General features: G+C 47.1%; 1 protein-coding gene and 1 long non-coding RNA gene across 2 annotated transcripts in view; both read right to left on the minus strand.

Annotated features, from left to right (window-relative positions):
• MED26 (mediator complex subunit 26) overlaps positions 1-22766 on the minus strand; it is a 41518-nt gene that overhangs the window by 15264 nt on the left and 3488 nt on the right. The window lies entirely within an intron of this gene.
• On the minus strand, positions 10550-17613 carry LOC141278381 (uncharacterized). The gene is made up of 2 exons (XR_012331039.1): positions 11987-17613; positions 10550-11072 (listed from the first exon to the last, which is right to left on the minus strand). It is a non-coding gene; the product is annotated as an uncharacterized lncRNA (long non-coding RNA).

Raw genomic sequence — 22766 nt, forward strand, 5'->3', positions numbered from 1 at the left:
TATACAGAAAATCTTATAGAATCTACAAAATAAGAATAAGTGAGTTTAGCAAGGTGGCAGGATATAAGTTCAATATAAAATTCCACTGTATTTCTATATGCAAGCAACAAACATTCAGAAACTGAAAATTTAAAAACCAATTCCATTTACAATAGCAATTAAAACTATGAAGAAAATAGATAGCTAGTGGGAAGTAGCTGCATAGCACAGGGAGACCAGCTCAGTGCTTTGTGTCTACCTAGAGGGGTGGAACAGGGAGGATGGGAGGGAGGCTCAAGAGGGAGGAGATATGGGGATATATGTATATGTATGGCTGATTCACTTTGTTATACAGCAGAAACTAACACACCATTGTAAAGCAATTATACTCCAATAAAGATGTTAAAAAAAAAAAACAACTATGAAGAACTTACAGATAAATTTGACAAAAGATGTAAGACCTCAACACTGAAAAGTACCAAACATGGCTGAGGGACACTACGAGAGGCCTCAATTAATGGAAAGATATACCAAGTTAATAGCATGGAAGAGTCAATATTGTTAAGATGTCAGTTCTCCCCCAAACTGATCTATAGATTCAATGCAATCCCAATCGGAATTCCAGCAGGGTCTTTGGGAGAGATTGACAAGTTGATTCTAAAATGTATATGGAAACGCAAAGGTCCTAGAATAGCTAACAAACTTTGAAAAAAAGAAAATCAGAAGCCCCCATTATCTGATTTTTAAGACATTATATAGTCAAGACAGTGTGGTATTAGAGCAAAAACAAACAAACAGATCAATGGAACAGAGTAGAGTCCATTTAACAGGTCCACACATACATGGGCAGCTGATTCTTAACAATAGTGGTAAGGCAATTCAGAAGTGAACGAATAATCTTTCAACAAATAGTGCTGCAATAACTGGATAGCCATAGGCAAAAAACAACAACACTGAAACAAAACATCAAATCCTTGACCTCTATCTCATAAGACATACGAAAATTAACACAAAATGGATCATAAACCTAAATATAAGAGTTAAAACTACATAATATACAGAAGAAAACACAGGAGGAAAATCTTAGTGACCTTGCGTTTAAAAGGCAAAGACTTTAGTAATATGAAACAAAAAGTACAAACTATAGAGAAAACAAACTGGATTTCACCAAAATTGAAAATCTTTGCCCTTCAAAAGATGACACTGTTATGAAAATGAAAAGGCAAGCCACCACTGGGAGAAAATATACATGAATCATATATCTAAGAAAGGACTTGTCTCTAGAATATATAAAAATCTCTTTCAATTCAATAATTAGGCAAAGAACCCAAGGGGGGAAAAAATGCTCAGCACTATTAGCCATCAGGGAAATTCAAATTTAAAACACCATGAGATACCACTACATACCTATTAAAATAGCTAAAATTAAAAAAGACTGACCACATGGAGTGCTCATCAAAATGTGGGACAACTGAAACTCTCATACACTGCTGGTGGGGTGGGAGTATAACATGGTATAATCACCTTGGAAGACATTTTGACAGATTATTAAGCAACCCAAAAGTCCATCAACACAAGAATGGATAAACAAATTGTAGTATATCCATAAAATTAAATGTTAGCAACAGAAAAGAATGAACTATTCATATATATACAACATGCATGAATCTCAAAATAAATATTAATGAAAGAAGAGCCCAGACACCACCCTGCCAAAAAAGTACATACTGCATGATTTCACAAAATTCTAGAAAAGGCAAATTAATCTACAGTGACAGTAAATCAGCAGTTGCCTGGGGATGGGGGTGGGCTGAAGGGAAGATTACAATGGGACAAGAAAAAACTTTTGGAAATATCTATTACCATGACTGTGATGATGGCTTCTCAGGTGTATTTACAGATCAAAATATATCTAATTGTACACTTTAAGTGTGCACAGTTTATTGTATGTCAATTATACCTCAGAGTTGTAAAGCAACTATGGAGGCAGATGACAGATGCAACAGGTCCTAGAAAAAGGAGGAGGGGTGGGAGGCAAAGAGAAGGAACACTTCTTTGTTGGAGGTTAGGCATCAGATGCCCCTCCTGGGCTCAGCCCTCCCTGGGGAGGAAGGTCAGACAGAAAGTTCCTTCCCCCCTCATGAAGATGAAATGAAGAAGCCTGTCATGCCTGGGCCTCCCAGGGGTATCATAAGGACTGCATGACAAAGGCACGTGTGTATAACGCACTCCTAAAAGCAGCAGGCATCAATCCATATATATGTTTTTTTCCTGGACATTCTGCTTGCCCCTGCAACACCTGTGCATCAACAGACTGCACATCCTAACTGTGGGCTTGGAAAAGGTGACTCCTGGCTTTCCTTCAGAAAACGCACTATGGCTGGAGCTGGGTGACAGTGTCTTATAGGTTGTGAAATGAAAGGCTCACTAGCCGCCGAGGACTGAACTTCAGGACATGTGCCCTCCTCAGCCTGCCTGTGGGGTTTTGTCATACTTCAACTGGAAACCCAGGAGAGGGAGCCAACTTCCCATGCTCACATGGGAAAGGCCAGTGGCCACAAATATCTACAGAAAGTCTTAGGCAAACAGCAGTCTGTTCTCCCCTCAAACAGTTGGTGTGAGCGATAACCTGTCTCCATCCTCCTGACATGAAAACAGCCTCAAAGCATCTGACAGCTTTTTTCCCCCCTCACTCTTCATGGTTTTCTGCAATGTATTAAGCTTCTGTGACTGAAAGTGTCTGAAATCCTGACTTCCCTCAAGACAACTGAGCTAGACCTTTACTACTCTCAAGTGTGAGTGAATGGATGAATGAATGAATGAAGGACGGATAGATAAATGAAGCCCCATCTTACTGTCCTTGGTTGCTGGGCACCATGTTTACTCCAATATTATAAACATCTCAGGGGTCTCCCTCTGCAGCAAGTCAGGATGTGCAGTCACCAAGTAAGTATCTCGAGAGCAAACAGGCCTTGTCCAGTTTCCAGCTGTCATCTGTACTGGCCACCCCACAAGGCTCATGGGAACAGGGAGGTGACTCTCAGTGCTCCTCACACAACCCCCATGGAAGACAAGGCCAAGGGTACCATGGCTGGGTGGCCGGCAGAGGGAAAGCTGAGGCAAGGGCAGGAGAAGGCTGTGACCAGGGTGGCACAGGCTCTGATACTGCTCCAGGCAAACACGTTTGCTCAGCAGGGCCCAATGGCTTTGGAGAGAGTCTCCCATTTTCAACACAGTTGTCCTAGACGTCACCACAACCACAAATACTTTCTCCAAATTACCTTCTTGGCCACCCTGAAATGATTCCGATGGGTTACATAAAGCAGGAGCAAGGAAAGCCAGGTGAGAATTTTGTGGAGGCAACATTAAAGCAATGGGGGGAACCAAACATCACAATCCACCATGGTAATTCAGTGACAGCATGATCCACAAGCAGCAGCACTGCATGGCATGGCGGATGAGTGGAAGTTTGCTGGTAGAAGGTGATGGAGGACCACCACGGCTCCCGAGGTCACTTGCTACCAAAAGCCAAACCAGCCGCTTCCTCCCAACCTTCCTTGCTGGGGACCCTGGGAAAGCATGACACCCAACAGCAGCCCCCGCTGGGCTGGCGTGGACCCCCATCGGCACTGCTTGCCTCACCCCAAACCACCTGCATCCCACAGGGCAAGGGGTGGCAAAATGGATCCTGAGGACAAGAGCCTGCCCCATGGCTAAATGTCACAGGACAGCCCTGCAGCGAGACACGAGGTCCCGGTCATCAAAAGTCCAAGGCAAGGCGGGACCCCAGCTGGGTTCCAGGAGAAGCACCATAGCAGCTTTCCCTTGCTTTAAACATACCAGGCAGAGAATACTGAGGAGCACTGGGAACACAGAGGATTTCCATTTTTACTGTATTTCCTTCGGTGTATCATTTTCTAACATTACTTTCTCACTATTTTAAACCTATTTTTTGAAACTTTTTTAAAGGTCTGTTTTTGCCCCTTTTCATAATCACCATACAGGTAGATACCAAACACGACTGACCATGGCAACTAGGTGAGGAAACAGAGCACAAGTTTTTACTAAAACCTACATTAACATTAAAAAGGAAATTAAAAAGGAGCTCTACCTCACCCCTACCTGTCACTGCACCAAAACTGCTCTGCCCAGGCAACTTTTCACCAAAGCCAAGGACCCGTCGGCCCTGCCTCGTCTCATCTCTCGGACCCTGAGCAAATTCTGACATCCCTCCACACGCTCACCTTCTTCCTCTTGGAGCTCTTCAAGGCACAACCCGAGACCCTTTCCTTCTCTCACTCCACTTCTCCACTGCCTGAGCAGTCCCACCCCCAGGCAGCTCCACATCTGCATCTGGGGCCCAGGTGCCACCTCTGGACCCACCTGGCGGCACTTCTGCATCTCAAAGGCACTGAGGGTGTCTAGGTACCACTGGCTGACTCCATCCCTCCCCACCCTCAGAGGTGGGGCAGGACCCTCGGAGTAGGCAAGCCCCCTTTTCCCTCACCTCCAAATAAACACATTCACACTAGCCCAGTTAGGCATGTCTTCTTTGGACCCTGATTTCAACCCCGAAATGGTGGACCTGAGCCCACCTCCTGGCCAACTTGTGACGGGCACTTTGTCTGAGTGTGCCCACATCCGGTCCCGTAACTTTTTATGCAGACTGACCATGTCTGACCTAACACAGTGCTGACCGGGCTCACGGATGGGGACCTGAGGCTTCACGGTGCCCAAGTTCTTCACCCTAAATATCTCGAGTTCTCCTCCGCCCACTTTGGTCTTCCTTTTCTCTGAGAGTATCTTCTAGGCCACTACCTTTGTCACTCTTGAAACACAACAGCCCCAGGAGGCAGATGACAACATCATGGCTCAGGTCCGACCCCAGAGGCCAAGCTCTGCAGGACTGTCTCCCCTGAGCCCCTCAAGTCCCCCGAGCCCCCACCAGCCTAAGCCATGGTCACGTTTCTCTGGCTGACCTTCCTGCTCTTGTCCAGAGCCTGCAACAATTATGTAGTTGAAATTGCATCACAGATACTGTTTTTTTTTTCGTTGAACACTTCTTCCTGTTGTTACATAATCTTCATAATGATCTTGTTTAACAGCCAAACGTCCCATTAATGCATCATTTCCTTGACCTCCTCCAACTGCTGGGCATCCCATTTCCTTCCGGGTTCCCCTACTGCAACCAATCTTGCAATGATCATCTTCACACGTACGACTTCCTTCTCTCATTTTTCCCTCAGAAATAAATTCTCAGGTGTTAAACTCTGTCTTAAGGGTCCAAATACTTTTATGGCAACTGGTTCTGCCTCAGCTATTTTTCACTCCCACCTTACACTATGCAATGACCCCATCACGAAGGGGAGGAAGAAAGCAGGGTTGAATCTGATGTACCCTGCACAGGGTCCCCAAGAGGCGGGCCCACCTGTCTGGCAAACTGCCCTCAAATGTCGGAGCTGTTATCCTGCCCTTGTCATCTATCCCTTGACTCCACCAGCAGGGAAGGGAGAGAGAACCCAGTGCACACAACTCTCCAGGACCGGCACTGAGACCACTCTGCTCACAACTGCTGACCGCTTCCTTGCACAGAAATGGGAGAGAACTGGGCCCCCTGCCTGCTGGCTCTAACTCAGAGGCTGTTGGGAAGACAGGCAAGGATTAACGCGACTGTCACTCTACCTGGGGAGGGCTCTAACAGCCCTGAAGGGACACAATGGCACAGGGTTGGGGGTAGGGGGTGTGGATAGGAGCAAATATGGCATTAGCCTTGCTGAAACCTAGAGCAATTTTTACAGCCCAGTGGTGAGGTTACCAAGAGTGACTCTGAGATCTGCAAGGAGAACACAGCCAGAAGACAGAGCTGCCGTTTCCAAGGAGAAGGGCACCCTGCACACACTGAGAGGGAATGGCTGTCTCCAACATTAGGAAAACCTTGGATGCAGGAGCCAAAATCATTCAGACTGCATACTGAAACTGCCGCAGCCAACAAAGACAAGACACCAGAGTTCATTCACCAGCTATGTATTTACCAGGAAAATAAAAATGTATACGTGCTGAGGAGGAACTCAGGGAGCAGAGGGAGCTGGAGGGACTTACATTCAGGGTGCGGAAGGCAGGCGACAGACAAGCAAACGGGACAAGGTGACTGTACTGAAAGCTATGAAGAAAATAACCAATGTGACATGCTAGAGGAAGGCTTCCTCCAGAGCCTGGGCCAGGAGGGGTGGTCGCCTCAGCTTGGAGCCCCAGAGAGAACCTGGGGCAGCAAAGGGTCTGGAGCAGACTTCTGGCCCCACCCCACCTTCAGAACAGCTGGCTCATCGTGTACTCGTAAGGGGCTCCAAGCATGGCCTCCATGACACTCGAGCCAAGAGAACCATCCCAGCAGCCAGCTGCAAAGGCACTGATGCCATCTTGGACAAGGAGCCTGTGGCCTGCAGCCCAGATCCAAGCAGGACAGGGGTAGGGACTCTGCCCAAGAGTGTGCTGGAGCCAGCTCACACCAGCCCATGAGAGCCTGTGGTGAAGCTTTCAGGAATCTTGGGAGCCAGATGTTAAACACAGCCATTGTTAAAAATGCAATGGTAAGGTTGGGACTGACCACCTGAAGGCTGCTGTGGGCAGCTAGTTATCTCCTGCCTGGCAGCATTCTAAATTTTCTAGAAAAGTCACATAACTGGGTTTTTATAGAAAACCTCCATTTGTATTTCTGTAGCTAATTCCAGTTTTAAAAACACTGTACTAAGAAACGACACAAATCCTTGAGCTCTACCCAGCTCACAAACACCTCTATTTATACCTCAGGGTCAGGTACATGGTACACACTAATAGCATTAAAACTGCACAAGCAGACCCATGTGCCAGGTGCTGTTCTAGACGTGTGAAGTGTATTAACTCATTTAATCTTCAAAACAACCTCGGGAGATAGGTATTATTACTTCCCCCGTTTTCTGTATAAGGGCAGTGACATTCCAAGATGTTAGGTAACTTGCCCAAGGCCGCACAGATAATAAGGCACGGAGCCAGGATCAGGTCCAGGCAGTCTGGCTCCAGAGTTGGTGCTTGTAAGCTTTGTTTAGTTCCTGAAAAAACAAAGGCACCAACATGCATAAGCAGACATAGTACCCAAGGAGCAGGAATGACTTATATTTCATTTGACGAAGATTCTGGTTGAAATAAATATCACTTGAGATGTTCCTCTGAGCAGCAAGGATGGACACTACCTCTGCCTTACTTCTACTGCCATGTTCCTGAGGTCTGGGGTGACCTCTGTCCTAGTTAACTCGGCGTCCTATCCATTTTAGCGTGTGTCCTGGATTTTTCATCTTTTAAACAAAGTTTTAGAATTTTATTAAAAATAGTTTTTAAATGGAATTTTTATTGCTTTTTAATAAGCCATTTGTGGTCAAAAATTGTTTAATGTAATTTACTTTTAGCACTCTCTTTTACTTCTCAAGGGCATCTTCATTTGGAGATATATGTATTTTTTAATTGATGTATAGTTGATTTAAAATGTTGTGTTAGTTTTAGGTATACAGCAAAGTGATTCAGTGTTTTTTATATATATATATATATATATATATATATATATAAAACGGCTGAGAAATTTACATATCATATGATATCACTTACATGTGGAATCTAAAAAAAAAATGATGCAAATGAACTTATTTACAAAACAGAAAGAGACTCACAGACATAGAAAACAAACTTATGGTCACCAAAGGGGAAAGGGGAGGAGGGATAAATTAGGAGTTTGGGATTAATATAAACACACTACTATACATAAAATAGGTAAACAACAAGGACCTACTGTATAGCACAGGGAACTATACTCGATATCTTGTAATAACCTATAATGGAAAAGAATCTGAAAACGGATATATATATATACATATATATATATAACTGAACCACTTTGCTGTACACTTGAAACTAATACATTGTAAATTAACTATACTTCAATTTTTTTAAAAAGTATAACAGATTTTTTAACTTAAAGAAAATGCAATGACAGAAACTGTATACAATAAGTTATACTGAAAACAAAGGTGATGAAATACTCAAAACTCATCACTTCCTACTTATTTTCTCACATTTACTATTTTATCTAGGTTTCTGAGTTTATTCATTACTACTATATCTTCATGGTGAAAATGGTGTACTACTGAGGCATCTCTTCCCAACTCCATATTTGGTGACAGACATGTTAGTAGCTTGAAATCAGACATAGTGGAAGTATTTATACCATGGAAATTGGCGAACACTACAAATCAGGGCTTGATTTATTGTCGAGTTGGTGGCCTCTGTAGAGTCCTGGGCTGTATCCAGCTCAATGCCTGTTTTTGTAAAGAGTTTTAAAATTTCATTTTATGTATTTTTTATTGAGGTGGAATTCACATAACATAAAATCAACTATGTGAATATAAAGTTTTACTGGAATACAGCCACATTCATTTACAAATTGTCTATGGCTGCTTCTGTGCTATGCATAAAGGCAGAGTTGTGACAGAGACTGTATGGTCTATAAAGCTGAAAATATTTACTATCTGGCACTTTACAGAAATAGTTCACCAACCCCTGGGGTTTAGACTTAAGAAAATGTTGATTATGCAGATTAAACTTAAAAGTGTGTCATGCCTGTAGCTGTTACCTTAGGAATAGCACAAACGATGAGGAAATATTCTTCCAGTAATTGAGAACTCTCTTCTGATTCGCTAAGACATTACTTGACTCATTAACATAAAAATTATCAGTCAACATTCATGTCAGGACTACACTCATATGCTGATTATAGATACAAAAAGTTCAGCAAAAAACAAGGAAAGCAGTCTGTGAGAATCAACTGACTACATCAAATTGACAATAAAGTGTTGTGTTTCATTATTATTTGTAAATTGTCTGCTACCTATCCTTTCTCTATCTATAATTTATAAATTATGTGTGTATAGGCATACTTTTTTTTTCCTGGAGAGCCAGCTGTCAAACATTTATGGGCACACCACTAGAGTAAATTAGAGTTCTTCATTACTTCGAAGTGCTTGAAATAAAGTTTGAATGAAACTAAAATCCATTTGCCTTACTGTAATTCAACATTACATATAAGTGAAAAGAGGAAAGAACCTGGATTCTTTAGATACCAACTATTATAAATTACGGTTTACTAAAAAAATGGTTCTAAGTTTTATCATCTCTGCATGCAAACTGAATTTCTCCATGGTGATTATTAACGTCAAGCAAAAACAAACAAAAAAGCCCACCTAACATAAAAAAGTTATGTTCATGGACACAGTGCTCCCTTTTATGAAAATCAATAATGTTACTTGGAAAGTAAACAGAAGTTCAATATTTAATACATTCCCTAACACTTTACTTTTCTCATAACTATACTGAAGAAATGTACTGCTCCTCCCCCCACTCCCACTTCTAGTTTCCCAGTGCCCTGCCTGGACGCCCTATTTCCTATGTGTGCCATGAACACATGTAGTCTGGAGGCAGGCAGTGTGACAGCAGGGAGGGGATGGGGCTCTTTACAGAAGTCTGAAGGAATCTGAGGTCACAGATCTGGGGAGCAGACGTGCACAGTCATGAATGAGGGAGACGGAAGTATAAACTGAGATGAGAAAGGAAAGAAGGGTCCAAGTCACATAGCACCTGTAGATCATGACAATGAGGAGAGGGGATGTCTATTCTAATCACATGGGATCTTAAGTGAATGATGTGATCTGATATTGGTTTGGAAGGGGCAAGAGGGAAGTGTTGCAAGAGGGTGATGGCCAGGCTTGGACAAGAGATGGAGAAAAGATGATGAAGGGAGAATATACATTTTGGTAGTAGAGCCACCAGGACTTACAGATAGACTGGACATACTAAGGTGGAGAAAAGCAGGGAGCACGGATGATGCTGGGGCTTTAACAGGGCCACAGTTATGGCCGCACTGACTGCAATAAAAACTCAAGAGTCCTGCACAGGACTTCCCTGGTGGTGCAGTGGTTAAGAATCTGCCTGCCAATGCAGGGAACACGGGTTCGAGCCCTGGTCTGGGAAGATGTCACATGACGTGGAGCAACTAAGCTTGTGCACCCCAACTACTGAGCCTGTGCTCTAGACAGGCGAGCCACAACTACTGAGCCCACGTGCCATAACTACTGAAGCCCACGCACCTAGAGACTGTGCTCCGCAACAGGAGAAGCCACCGCGATGAGAAGCCCGAGCACCACAACGAAGAGTAGCCCCTGCTTGCTGCAACTAGAGAAAGCCGCGTGCAGCAACAAAGACCCAACGCAGCCATTAATTAATTAATTAGAATAAAATAAATAAATGAAATTTTAAAAAGAGTCCTGCACATCTTCTCTGTCCTGGGAGGCTGGACCCCAGTGCTCTGAGAGCATGAAAAATACGACTGGGGGACTTGACTGGGGTAAAGAGTTGCACACCCCTGCTCTGAATCTCCCAGAAAGGCATGAGAGAGGAAATAATCCTCTCCTCTCCACTGGCTGCAGTACACAGTGGCCCCACGATCCACTCCACATCTGATTGCTCTCAATAGTTCGAGTGCTCTTCAGGCTAAATCAATCTACTTTTATTTTCATTTTTTTACTGTTTAATTGAAAAAACAATGGAGCACAGGAAAAACAAAAACCGTTCCTATTGCCCCAATACAAATGCTTCCCATTTTACCCCAAGTTCTAGTTTTTGTGCCTTTTCCAGTTGTGCAAGGCTGACAAAAAATGCTCCTTTTCTTCATCATGGCAAGGCTTGTCCATTTTTCTTCAGAGCCTGCAGGATCATTCTTCACAGTTCTACTCCATTTGACTCTGTAGATACACCATGTTTCCTAAGCCTCTCCCACGCCATTTAATTAATGGTATTAAAAATTATTATTACATAAATATATTCATTAACATTGTTACTAAAAATGACCATGTATCTGTAAATAAATTTCCAAGAGTAAAATGACCTGATCAAAGGACGTGACCATGGCTATGCCTCCTGCCACGTAAATATTTTCCAAAAGGGTGAAGTATGAAGTTGCTCCTGGGTCCTGGAGCAAGGTGCTGTGGGATGAGGTGGGTAGAGTGGCAGATGCTCTAGGAGATATAAAATAGCAACAGGACAGTTTAACGCCGTCTTGATTACCTGCCAACAACATTTTTCCCCCACATATTTGAATATGAGGTATATTTTCTGATTATTAATCACATCAACATTTCTCTGTCTGGTGACGTCTCTGGGAGCTTGTGATTGTTAGTTCTGAGTAAGTTCTCCATACCAAAAGAACACTGCTTCCTAAAGGCGATTTCGCACACACACACAAATCTGTATTTTGATCCCTCCCCTCCCCAGTCTGCAACCACAATACAGAGGGATTCGGAGAAGTTCAGGCAGGCTGTAAACCTGGTTGCGAGTTCCAACCCAAGCACCTCTTCCGAAGTGTGCCTTTCCTTCTACAACTGTGGGATTTTGTTCTACAACCAATTTCTTCCTGCTTCCCCCTAGGGAGCTTTCAGAAATGTGCAAAATTATGCAATGTTGTCTGGTAATTGCTCACACTAAAAGGAAGACTATCTTTGGCAAAAAATACCATCTGTGAAAACCACAGTTAAATATCTACAAACTCATCCAGGGGAGTAACTGCCTCCGCCCCCAACCCCCAAGAAAAGCATGGAGGGGACTTATATGTGTTCAGTGTCTACGATGAACCCAGCAACTTCCCTTCAGGCATTATTTAACCCTTCAGTAGGGTAGAGCTTGTCTTCGCTTTATAGAGGACAGCAAGTCTGACAGATTGTCAGCAATATTTGATGTGATTTGTCCAAGGACAAACATCTCAGAAACAGAGCTATATAGATTTGAACTCCAAAACCCTTGCATATGAAATACTTTTCTTCCTCCCTCCCTCCTTTCTTTCCTTCCTTCCTTCCTTCCTCCCTCCCTTTCTTTCTGGCCATGCGTTTGTCTTTTTCATTTGGGGGGAGGCCCAGAGGATTTCGCATTCACCAACCTGTACTTAAGAAATGAGAAGAAGGGCTTCCCTGGTGGCGCAGTAGTTGAGAGTCCACCTGCCGATGCAGGGGACATGGGTTCGTGCCCCGGTCCGGGAGGATCCCGCGTGCCGCGGGGCGGCTGGGCCCGTGGGCCATGGCCGCTGAGCCTGCGTGTCCGGAGCCTGTGCTCCGCAACGGGAGAGGCCGCAGCAGTGAGAGGCCCACGTACCGCAAAAAAATAAAAATTAAAAAAAAAAAGAAATGAGAAGAAGCGTTTCTTCTCCATGAGACAAGACCTCGTGAATGGAGCTGACATGGCTCAGGGGGCCCAGAGATATCAGAGAAACCAGGCTGTGTGACAGGGGAGGGGTCAAGACTTGAGGGTCGCTGGGAGGGGACAGGGGCCGTACTCTGTACCCCCATGCTACCCAACTCCCCATGTGGAAAAACACAGCACAGGCCCCAGCTCTTACCCAAAGCACAAGCGATGAGGCCCTGGAAGCACGCTGTCCAATTCAGGTAGGCATTAAAATTAAATAGAAATTTTAAAGTGAATTCCTTGGTGTACCACCCACGCATTAGGTGCTCACTAGCCACATGTGGCTGTGGCTACCATACAGAACAGTGCAGACAGAGACCATCTCCATCAGCAGCAGTGCTCAGCCAGGAAGGAAAGAGCTCAGCAGGGATTTTCGCAGTCCCCTCTCCTCCCTGCACTGGGCACAGTGTTGCCTCCTAAGAAAAGTAAAGGCTCTGAGGTCAGCTGTGCGGTGGCCAGCTACTTACCCTGGCTAAACCTTAGACTCATCTATTAAATGGTATAATACCTGGCACAGAATGAGCATATGATGAGTTGCTCCTGTCCCCCTGCTTCTGTTATGGTCCAAAGATAAAGTCCTTACAAAGAGATAATCCTTATAAAGATGATGCCAAAAGACACTGAACACTTGATTTGTTAAGTAGGGTTGCTCATTAGATTGAATGAGATCCAGTCCCTCCATGCTGAACTCCACCTTCAGGTCTATTACCCACTAATAGGATTAAAATCCACTCTCTGCTCCTTCCAGCTGCAAGGCCTCAGGTAAGGACAACCCCCCTCACTCTTTTCCTCATCTTTAACAGAGAAACAGTATCAGCTCCCTCACCTAGGTGACTAAACCAAGCCAGACACTGCACCAGGCACCTAACATGCTCAGCCCCTTAGGATGACACCACTAGGTGATGGCACCAAGAGCCACATATCACAGATAAAGACACTGAGGCCCGGAGACACTAAGTGATTCACCCCGAGGCCACTCAGGTGGAAGCAACCAAGTAGGACCTGGAGCTGCTGCTCTCACAGAACAGCTGGGGTTCAGAGTTCAGAACCTTCTTTTAGGGGGACTCCAGGCCTGGGGGACTCTTTTAGGGGGAGTCCAGGTCTGGCCCGAAGGAGGGAGGAGGCATGTGCACACCAGAGAGGGGGGCTAGGCAAGTGCTGCAAAACCTGTAGCTGCCCACCTCCCCCGCTTCCTGAGTCCTGTCTCCAGCCCCTAGAATCTCGACTCCCTAAAACTGAGTGACACACACAGGACAGGCTCAATGCCTGAGTGCTGACCATGCCACTATGACTCCAAGGGAACTGACGCACCACAGGAGGACTCCAAAGACCTGAGGTCTGGAGAGGGCCAAGCAGTCATCACAGGAGGGGGGCATCCTCCAGGGAACCAGCCATCCCAACCCCAATACTAGAAAGCCAAGCAGCTGCCCTGCCCAGTCCCCACCAAACTTGAACTCTTTCTTACCCCAAACCCAGCTTGGTCCTCCCAGGTTAGGCACTGCTTGCGCTTACCCACAGCTTGAAATCAGAGATGGATCCACAATAAACTGGTCATTGGCCCTAACAGAATGAACTATGCATCAGCAAAAGAATGGGGTGGGGCGGACACAGGCATGTCACACAAGTTAAAGGTGGGCAAGATCAGACCAGGATGCCAGAACAGTCAGAAGACAGTGCTCCTGGGACAGCTGGCACTGGGCTTGTTGGGAAAGGCATGCTGGACCTGGAGCCCAGAGAGGCAGGTAGGAAGGGAAGGAAGGAGGGAGAATAGAGGGAGGGCAGGCCACCCCGGTTGGGGTGTAACAGTGGGTCAGGAGCTGATGAGCAGCTGAGTGCGGCTGCAGCAGGGGAGGGGAGAGGATGCCTGAGCCAGAGGTTATAGGGCATAATGGGCTCAGCTGACTCTCCTGGTTGCAAGTGACAGAAAAGCCAGTTCAAATGGGCTTCATCAAGAAAAGAAGCCATTGACTCACCTAGGGCCAGCTGGGCCCAGGCAACTTATTCCTCCCCATCCCTCTGGGCCAGTCTCACTCCTGAGCAGGCTGTCCCTAGGCAGCAGACCCTAGCAGCAACCTGCTCACATCCTTCCCCATTCAAGTCTCCTCCAACTATCCCAGCAGAGCACTAAAACTTTCAGATGGCCACAGGTCCATCCCTGAACCAATCACTGTCCAGGAAGACGCAGCCCCATGATTGGCTAGACCCCAATCATTAAGCATCCCATGGGCATGGACCAGAGGGAGGGAGGAGGAAGTAGGGGATGGGAGCTGGGTGAGCTGCCCACCACCAAGTTTGTTTGCTACCATGCACACATCAACATCCAAGATGCTTCAGGCCAGGGACCACATCCTACTCTCAACAGCTTTCCTAAGCAGTGTATGTACATCCTCCTGAGAAAATTAAGGCTACAAACCTAACCTCTTCCAAAGCTACATGGTGAACAGCAGTCAAGATTCCAACTCAGTTCTGCTCAGCTCTAAAGCCCAAGTTTTCCACCCAGAGAAAGACTGTCTTCTTCACTATGTCACCTACAGAGCTCACATGTTACCCAGTCAGCCACATGGCCCCAACAGAGGGGGTGAAACATCCCAGTCTGTTTTTGGACACTCACTCTGGGGCCGGCACAGAGGCAAGACCAGGACACAGGAGACTGGCTGGGAAGCAGCTACATCTCCCTAGTGATCCTGCTTGTAGGAATGGGGCAACCAAGGGAGGTGGCCAGCTGAGCAGTGGGTTGTGGCACCACCAACCAAAAGCACAGCATGCCGAGGGCAGCAGGCAGCTGGACTGCAAGGGCCCATGCACTGCTGGAAGCCATGGTGAGAATACCTGGGGAAAGTCTTAAAGGCCAGACAGGGGTCCCCAAAGCAAAGCCAAAATACTCAAGGGGAAGGAGGCACCGTGGGCATGAGGTTTGAAGAGAGCAGAAAGGCCAATGCAGTAAGGTACAGGGAGCCAGGGGACAATGGGAACCGCTCAGTGTTAGGCCTCAGGCTTGCTTCGTTCCCAAGGAGATGCATTCAGCACTGACCCTGAGGCAGGCCACTGAGGACAGCATGATGACCCAGAGAGACAGCCTGGAGTGACAAGCATAAGGGCATCCTCATGCACAACGTTGTTGGCTCATCTTACAAAGCAGATGATGCCACTTCCTATTTCCCCAACTTGAGGGAGCCCACCACCAACAGTACAGAAAACCATGCCCACTGTATGGTTGACACAGGAGCATCATCCCCAGGGCAACACGCAGGTTCCTGCTCCCCTAACTCTGAGTGGGGCTGATAAGCAGGTTCACCAGAAACCCTGACAGTCCCCACCTACCCGCCCCAGACCTCACTGTTTTTGTCCTGCCACATGGGAGGGCTACAGCAGTCTAGGGACACCTACAGCTTCTGTCTGCACAACAGACCCTGCTCCTTCTGCAAGCTCCTCCCTGACTTCTTGAGGGCACTGCCATTTTCTTACAAAGCCCCCTTCACCCCACCCCCAAGCCAAGCTGGAGTGATTCTCCAGGAGTTTTCAAACTGGAAGCAAGTCAGTGAATCCATTTTTGATTATGTCCTAGCTTTCAAGAGTTCAAATCCCAGAGCTGCTACATTTCCCGCCATGTGGAAGAAGTCTGTCCACAAGCCATACAGACACACACAATGCTGAGGACAAAAAAAAAGAACAGTTTCCCTCTCAGTTCTCCCACTCCAATTTCAATCCCAAACAGTATTTTGACTCAGTGGTGAGAGGAGAAAGGTTACAAGCGAATGCAGGATGAGCTCACAACACCTGGGAGGGTGATACTTTTGCCCTTTGGTGAGAAGTGAGGCTCCTGCACTCAGTGGAAGCTTTGGCCTGTTGACCAACCTTCAAAGGGAGAACTTTAAATGCTTAAGAATAAGAAGCTCCTTTAAAATAGAAGTGAAAGTGAAATAACCATTCACAAACCTCCTCGCTCCCAGACACGCCTAAAATGTAACATGTGGCCCACATCTGCCACTGCCAGGCTGCCAGCATCCAGCAAAGGGGGAGCAGACATCACCAATTTCGGGTGCTTGCCTAGAGCCCCTCAGATTGGAAGGGAAAAATGGAGGGACACGAAAGATCACCTGGCCCAATGCATTTCAGTTAACCTAAGGGAAAGAAATGCAGGTACCAGTTTCTGGTAAGCGGGGGGGTGGGGGGGGTTGGGGGGTGCGGGGGGAGGACAACAATGACGACGACGGGATGGGGGGTACAGACAAGAGGAAATGGGCAAGACAATCAGCTCGGACCAGACCTCCGAGTAATCAGCCATACCTCTGAGCCCGAGAGAACAGAAGTCTGGAGAACTCGGCTCCTGCCTGGGTCACAGGCACGGTCTCCTTCTACCCAGGCTCATCCAGGCAGTTACTGCAACATCAGGAAAGGTGATGGGGACAGGAGAATCAGCAGTGCTATGGTGAGGCTCTCCTGGACTCCTAAAGGGCTCCTTAGCCCAGGACAGGGTCAGAAGCTGCAACCTAGCACCTGCACTAAGACAAGGTACCCAAGTGAGACTACAGGCAAATCAGAGTCTGCAGTTCAATCAGGAGTGGGTACTTAGAACCCTGGCTGTGATCTGACGCCATCCAAACAATCCCGTTGCTTACGCCAGACCTCATATTTCAGTTACATCCATTCTGTCATCTGGACCCAAGTCTCCCAGGCCTAGCATGACACCCACCTATTTGAAGGCGCCCAACTATTTGAAGGCGCTATCATATCAAAGAGGTGACTAAACCAGCACTCACTCAGGGATCACCGCCAGCCCACTCCCCATCCCATTCTCCCATTAACAGGACCTAATGTTTCTTGGGGGCACCCCCTCCACTCTGGGTCAGTCTGGATGGAACTAACACCATGCCAAGATTCAGGGGTGAACCAACGAACACAGCCTATTTCAATCAAAGTCCAGAGAAGGCACCGGGAAATGTCTGCTGGGCCTTCTGGGTAAGACGTGACTTCTCTTTCTGCCCCTGGATAATGGTCAGTGAGGGTGAATCCCAAAGCTGCAGGGGCTGGGGAGAAGACATCCACTATGCAAAGGCAACACAACAAAAAGCAAAACAGAGAGAGGGAGTAAAGCCAGGTCGTCACCTGAGAAGAGACCCATTTCTGGGCCTTTAAGTAACACAAGCCAATGAGCCCCTCTGCGTTTAAGCTCCTGTCATGAGTGCAGTGCCACGCTCCCTCTGGAGAAAAGGGGTTAAAAGAATTAGTAAAGGTGCTCTGCCTGCAACTATCTAACTGAACACTTGAAGGAAACAATGTGAAACAATGAGCAGAAAGGGTAAACTCTTCCTAGTTTATATACCTACATGTCAGTGTCATTCACCCCCCCCCCCACCCTCGCAGCTCTAAAAAGCTAGCTTGCCAACTATTTGCCTGGCACAGATGCAAGGTGCACCAAGGGGTAAAAAAAAGTTGGGAAGTGTTTACTGGAAGTGGCTTTCAGGAGAACTGGCTTCAAGAAGGAGGACACAGGTAGCTATCTTGGGGATCACCCAGGGGAAAGCGGACGTGGCCACCACCCCACGATCCAACCCAAGCTAGGCCAGGGACCTGATGGAAAGAGGGGTCAAGAGAGCTAAGGTGGAATAGGGGAGGCGGGAATATCCAAGTAAGGCATCGAGGGGACAAGGAGAACCAGCCCCCAGGTGTGTGCAAGCAGAGCTGCAGCCAGCTTGGGGGGCCAGGTGCCATGCGGAGCCAAATCTGACCGGATTGTGGGTAAGGGAAGGAGCTGAAGGTACAAGCAGGACAGCGGGGCCACCGGCACCTGGAGGAGGGCTGCCAGGCCACCAATGGCCTCTCAGTGTGAGCCACGGTCACGTGCAGCTGAGTTCTCCGTCAGTAACTCACCTGACTGCTGACGTTTGCACCACAGAACCCCCCATCACAGAGCCAAGGCCAGCCACCTACAAAATCACTTTGTGCACACAGTGGACAAGTGACTAGAGTCTCCACAGCAGCCATGAGGCTCACCCACCACAGGGTGTGGCCTGGAGAAAGCATCATCCATTTTTTGGCCCTTGACGAATGAAACTCGGGAGAGGGGGGTGTCCAGGAAGGGTTTGATTTGTCACATGACCAAAAAAGGACACAGGATCCCAAGGTAGCATTTGAACAGTGTCTCCAGGGATCACAGACAGCCAGGGAATCTAAGATCAAGAGCCACCTTCTCTGTCAGGGGTGAAAAATGCCAGCCAAGAAACAAAAAGGAAAAAACACTTCACACCTTATCCTCAGCCAGTTCAAGAGAAAGCAGAAAGTATTTCAGGTACAACTTTCCTCTGGGACAAGCATAAAAACGTTGCACAGATGAATCCAGCATAAGGATCCAAATCCAGGCAGGAGAGTGGAATGTCTGCCTTGTAATCCACTGCCCTCTCTCGAGTGACATGGGAGGCAGCAGCAGGTGGCTAAGGACTGGGTGGGTAGGTTCCAACCCTAGTGTCATCCCTTCTAGCTGTGTGTCCACTGAGCCTCAGTTTCTGCACTGGTACCTGCCTCCCAGGGTTGCTGTACAGATTAAAGGTGAAAAGTGCTGGCACCTCATACCTGCTCAGTAAGCGCTGACAGCCAATTCTGAAGACCAGCCCTTTTCACGGAAGATCAACAAGCATCTGAGCACCCACTTGCTGAAGAAGTTCTGGATACCTGGGGAGTAACTCATGCTCTGCCAGCAAGGAGCTTGCAATCCCATAGAAAACGTGTTCAACAAGACCTATACTCAGCAGGAATGTAGGATTTTTAAGTTATGTACAGTGCCAGAAGGAGACTGTCTTTGATTAAAGCAGGAAAGGTTTCTGGAAAAGGGAGAGCAGTAGGGACAACAGGAGGCCCCAACCAGAGGCAGTACAAAGGGTTCGATCCTAGGTGTCACACACATACAAGTAAAGTCGGCTTCCAGGTTTAAGTAGATGCTGTTCTGACAACAAGCTATAACTTCATTTCAAAACATTACTGGATTAGGAGTAGCTTCTGTCCTTGAGTTTTCTCCAAAAACAAAAACAAGAAAACAGCTACTCAAAGTACACCTGCCATTATGTGGAAGTTCCTGAATGTTTCTGATCATAAAAATGGACCCTAACACCCAAAAAGGTTAGGACCCACTAGGCTAGAAGATTTTAAGGGGGGAAAGGTGGTAGGATGTGGGAAGGAAATAGAAATGCAAAACTTAACGTTTAAAAACACTTCACATTTAAGGTTAACCTCAGAAGATGCACTGGAGTTCAACTTTCATGCTGGGCACTGCTTCTGCAGGAGGTGGGACACTGTTGTTAAGCCCATCGGCTTCTGAGCCAACCAGCACTGGGTTTGGGCCCAGAGCTTTCCCATATCCACCTCTGTGACACTGGACAGATCACTTAACCTCTGCTCTCCCCTAAAATGAAGATGGAGCATCCACTTGCAAGAGTGGTTCAGAGAACCACCAAGGATGCAAAGCACTCTACACAATACCTGGCATATAGTAAGTGCTCAGTAAACAGCAGCTCTTCATTTTACAGCCTCCAATAGATGAATCCAGGAAACTCTGTTGCAGTCCCAGGAGCACTGGAAGGCTTTTAACCCCACCTGCCTGGAAGTGGCACATCACCTGACACGACTCTTCTTTTTAGCAGCCTCCATATACAATCACAGAACCTCCAGGAACTCACAGGTCAAGAATCTGAGGGCCCAGATAGAGGGCCCAGTCCTGTCTGCATGCCCACCTGGCATGGTGGCCCTGGACTCTTGAGCCAGCTCTGACGATAATCAAGAGCTCCCCTGAGTGCAACAGCACCTACCTCCCAGGAACTCCTGCCTTCCAAGTCCTAGGTTTGCCTCCGGAAGCCACACAGAGCCTACCTAACTCCAGTACTGGAAACGAGCCCCAGGCCCTTCACAGAGCCTGACACCTGCCCCCTTCCCATCCCATTGCTGAGAGGGCAAACTGTTCAAGGATTTGCTACCAACTCCTCCAAACTCTCCATTCCCCTCAGGTCAGAGACAAACCAAGAACTGACTTCCTTTTCCTTCTGAAAACTCAAATGATGGAAAAAAATGATGATTCTAGAAAGCCATTTCATGCTCTTAAGAATTCTGAACTATCTTCGAATAAGACACATGAACTGTTCCACTTGGATCTAAGAGCTGTAGCCCTGTAAGGCTGCCGCACCCCAGACTATCCGTGTGCACGCTCTATGCCTGCTCCAGGTCCCTGGAGGGTTGCAGCTGGGCACCCCCAGGTCTGCACTCTCCATATCCAGCACCTGCCATAAATGCTTGCTAGAAATGTTTATTCAACTGCTGAGCCACCTTTTCCAGTTTTACCATATTTCTCCATAAACAGTGTGCATCAGTTGGTGATTGAAATGTAAGTGTAGGGCTTCCCTGTAGGCGCAGTGGTTGAGAGCCCGCCTGATGATGCAGGGGACACGGGTTCGTGCCCCGGTCCGGGAAGATTCCACATGCCGCGGAGCAGCTAGGCCCGTGAGCCATGGCCGCTGAGCCTGCGCGTCCGGAGCCTGTGCTCCGCAACGGGAGAGGCCACAACAGTGAGAGGCCCGCGTACCACAAAAAAAAAAAAAAAAAAAAAAAAGAAAGAAAGAAAGAAATGTAAGCGTACTGCCTCCCAAGACCTGGAATTCATTCAGGGAGTACTTTTAAACACAGTATGCGGAATATTGGTAGGCCCTCCTTATTCAGGAAATGCTCTCCAGTTCATGGAATCCCTGTGTCAATACTTGTTCAGCGCTACTCATGTGCCTGGAGAGTGAAAAGGAGCAGTTTGAGAAGGGGCTCTGAGCATGGGCACTCACAAGGCTGGACTGAAAATGCGCTGCCTACGCAGCCGGCCACTGAGCCACAAACTCAGTCACCCAATCTGACAACCAGCTAGTGGGCCCCACAGGGACCAGGCAGACTCAGGCCAGAGCCACCACCAGGAATAAAAAGGAAAAGCACAACTTCTACTGAGAGACACAGCCCCCAGCTTCCAGAAGGTGGTTTACAGTGGGGGGGGGGGGGGGGGGGGCAGGAGACCCCCTGAGGCAGTCACCTAGAGGTTGGGCTGGGTTAAATCAGTTCTGGATGAACCAGAACTCCGTCTGAGAAGACACTCACATGGACACCAAAACTGAGGCAAAGTAAATACAGCTCTCCTCCTTCACCTAACTCCACGCTTGGCACCCCTGAGGGCATGTCCTACCACACGAAGCTGCATCATGAACCCGGGTGACCATGGTGCCTGTTTATATCTGTATCAGGACAAAAACCCCTTCCCATAAGCTGATCTTGGACTGTCCTCCTAGGCCTCTGTGACCTCCAGCCAGGACAACATACCCTGACAAGAGCCTCCTCTGAGGACCTCCATGAAGACCGAATGTAAAGTCCACCTTCTTCTGAGGGACAGAGTGAATCACAACAAGGTCTTACACCTGCTTCACAACCAACACTGTTACCTGCCTACTTCCCAAAGTCATAAAATGCCACACTGCTGTCCTCACACGTCCTGGCCACGACGTAAAAGAGCAAAGACAGGAAGGTTACTGAATGTGGGCAACCAGTGTGATCAGGAAGAGTCCACATGCTTAGATTTCATATCTTCTAATATACTAATGAGAATCAGAACTAATAGTCTTCCATTTTAGAACTTATAAGATTCCTCTTTTCTGCAGGATCAATGGCATTTTAAATTAACATCAAAAGTGCTGTAATCTTGAAGCAGAAAAGGAAGCTGGAACACAAGACTCATGAAAAGTTCCACATCAGCTAGCAGTTGCCACACCACAGTGTGGTCTGGCCCAGGATTCTGTGTCCCTGACAGAAACCTTAAGATGTTTCCGGGACAGGCTGTCTAATGTCATCAACCTGTAAGATCTATCACAGGTAAATCGAACCCAAGTTGTCATCTCATATAAACTTGTGTGGGAGAGAAGAGACTCCCACATCTTTTCTTACCAGCTCAAGGACGCTGCCTTCTTGGCCTCTTCTGAAGCTGCCTCTCCATGTTTGAGAGCAGTATGGTGGCGTTTAACGTTGGAAGCACTATCGCTTAATGACTTCGGCTAAGTCCCTCCCTAACTTTAGGGCAGTCACCTCACATTAAGTCAGTAGGAAACAAAGGCGTCTTGTCCTCTCCTGGCCATGGGAGACACTCACTAAACAGTACTGTCATGATGTCTGCTTCTGCACCTGCAGAAAGGGGAGACTGGCTACTCACTCCACCTCCCTTTATAGGCTGTTGGGAGAAAGCAGGATACTCTGCTGCACAAAGTCAGGTAAAGCATACATCTCTGTAGAAGTGTGTTGGTGTCTGTTATTCAGAAAATTCACACAATGTACCGTGCATTAAAAGAAGAAACTTCTAGAACAACAATTCATGTTAGCCTCTGCTGCACCTTCCAGAATCTGAACCTGGATCTGGAAGGAGCTTTTGGGGCAAATACACCAGTTCCCAATCCCACTTTGCAGATGAGGAACCT

This window comes from Tursiops truncatus, chromosome 3 (genome assembly GCF_011762595.2).
Source record: "Tursiops truncatus isolate mTurTru1 chromosome 3, mTurTru1.mat.Y, whole genome shotgun sequence".
NCBI lineage: Eukaryota > Metazoa > Chordata > Mammalia > Artiodactyla > Delphinidae > Tursiops > Tursiops truncatus.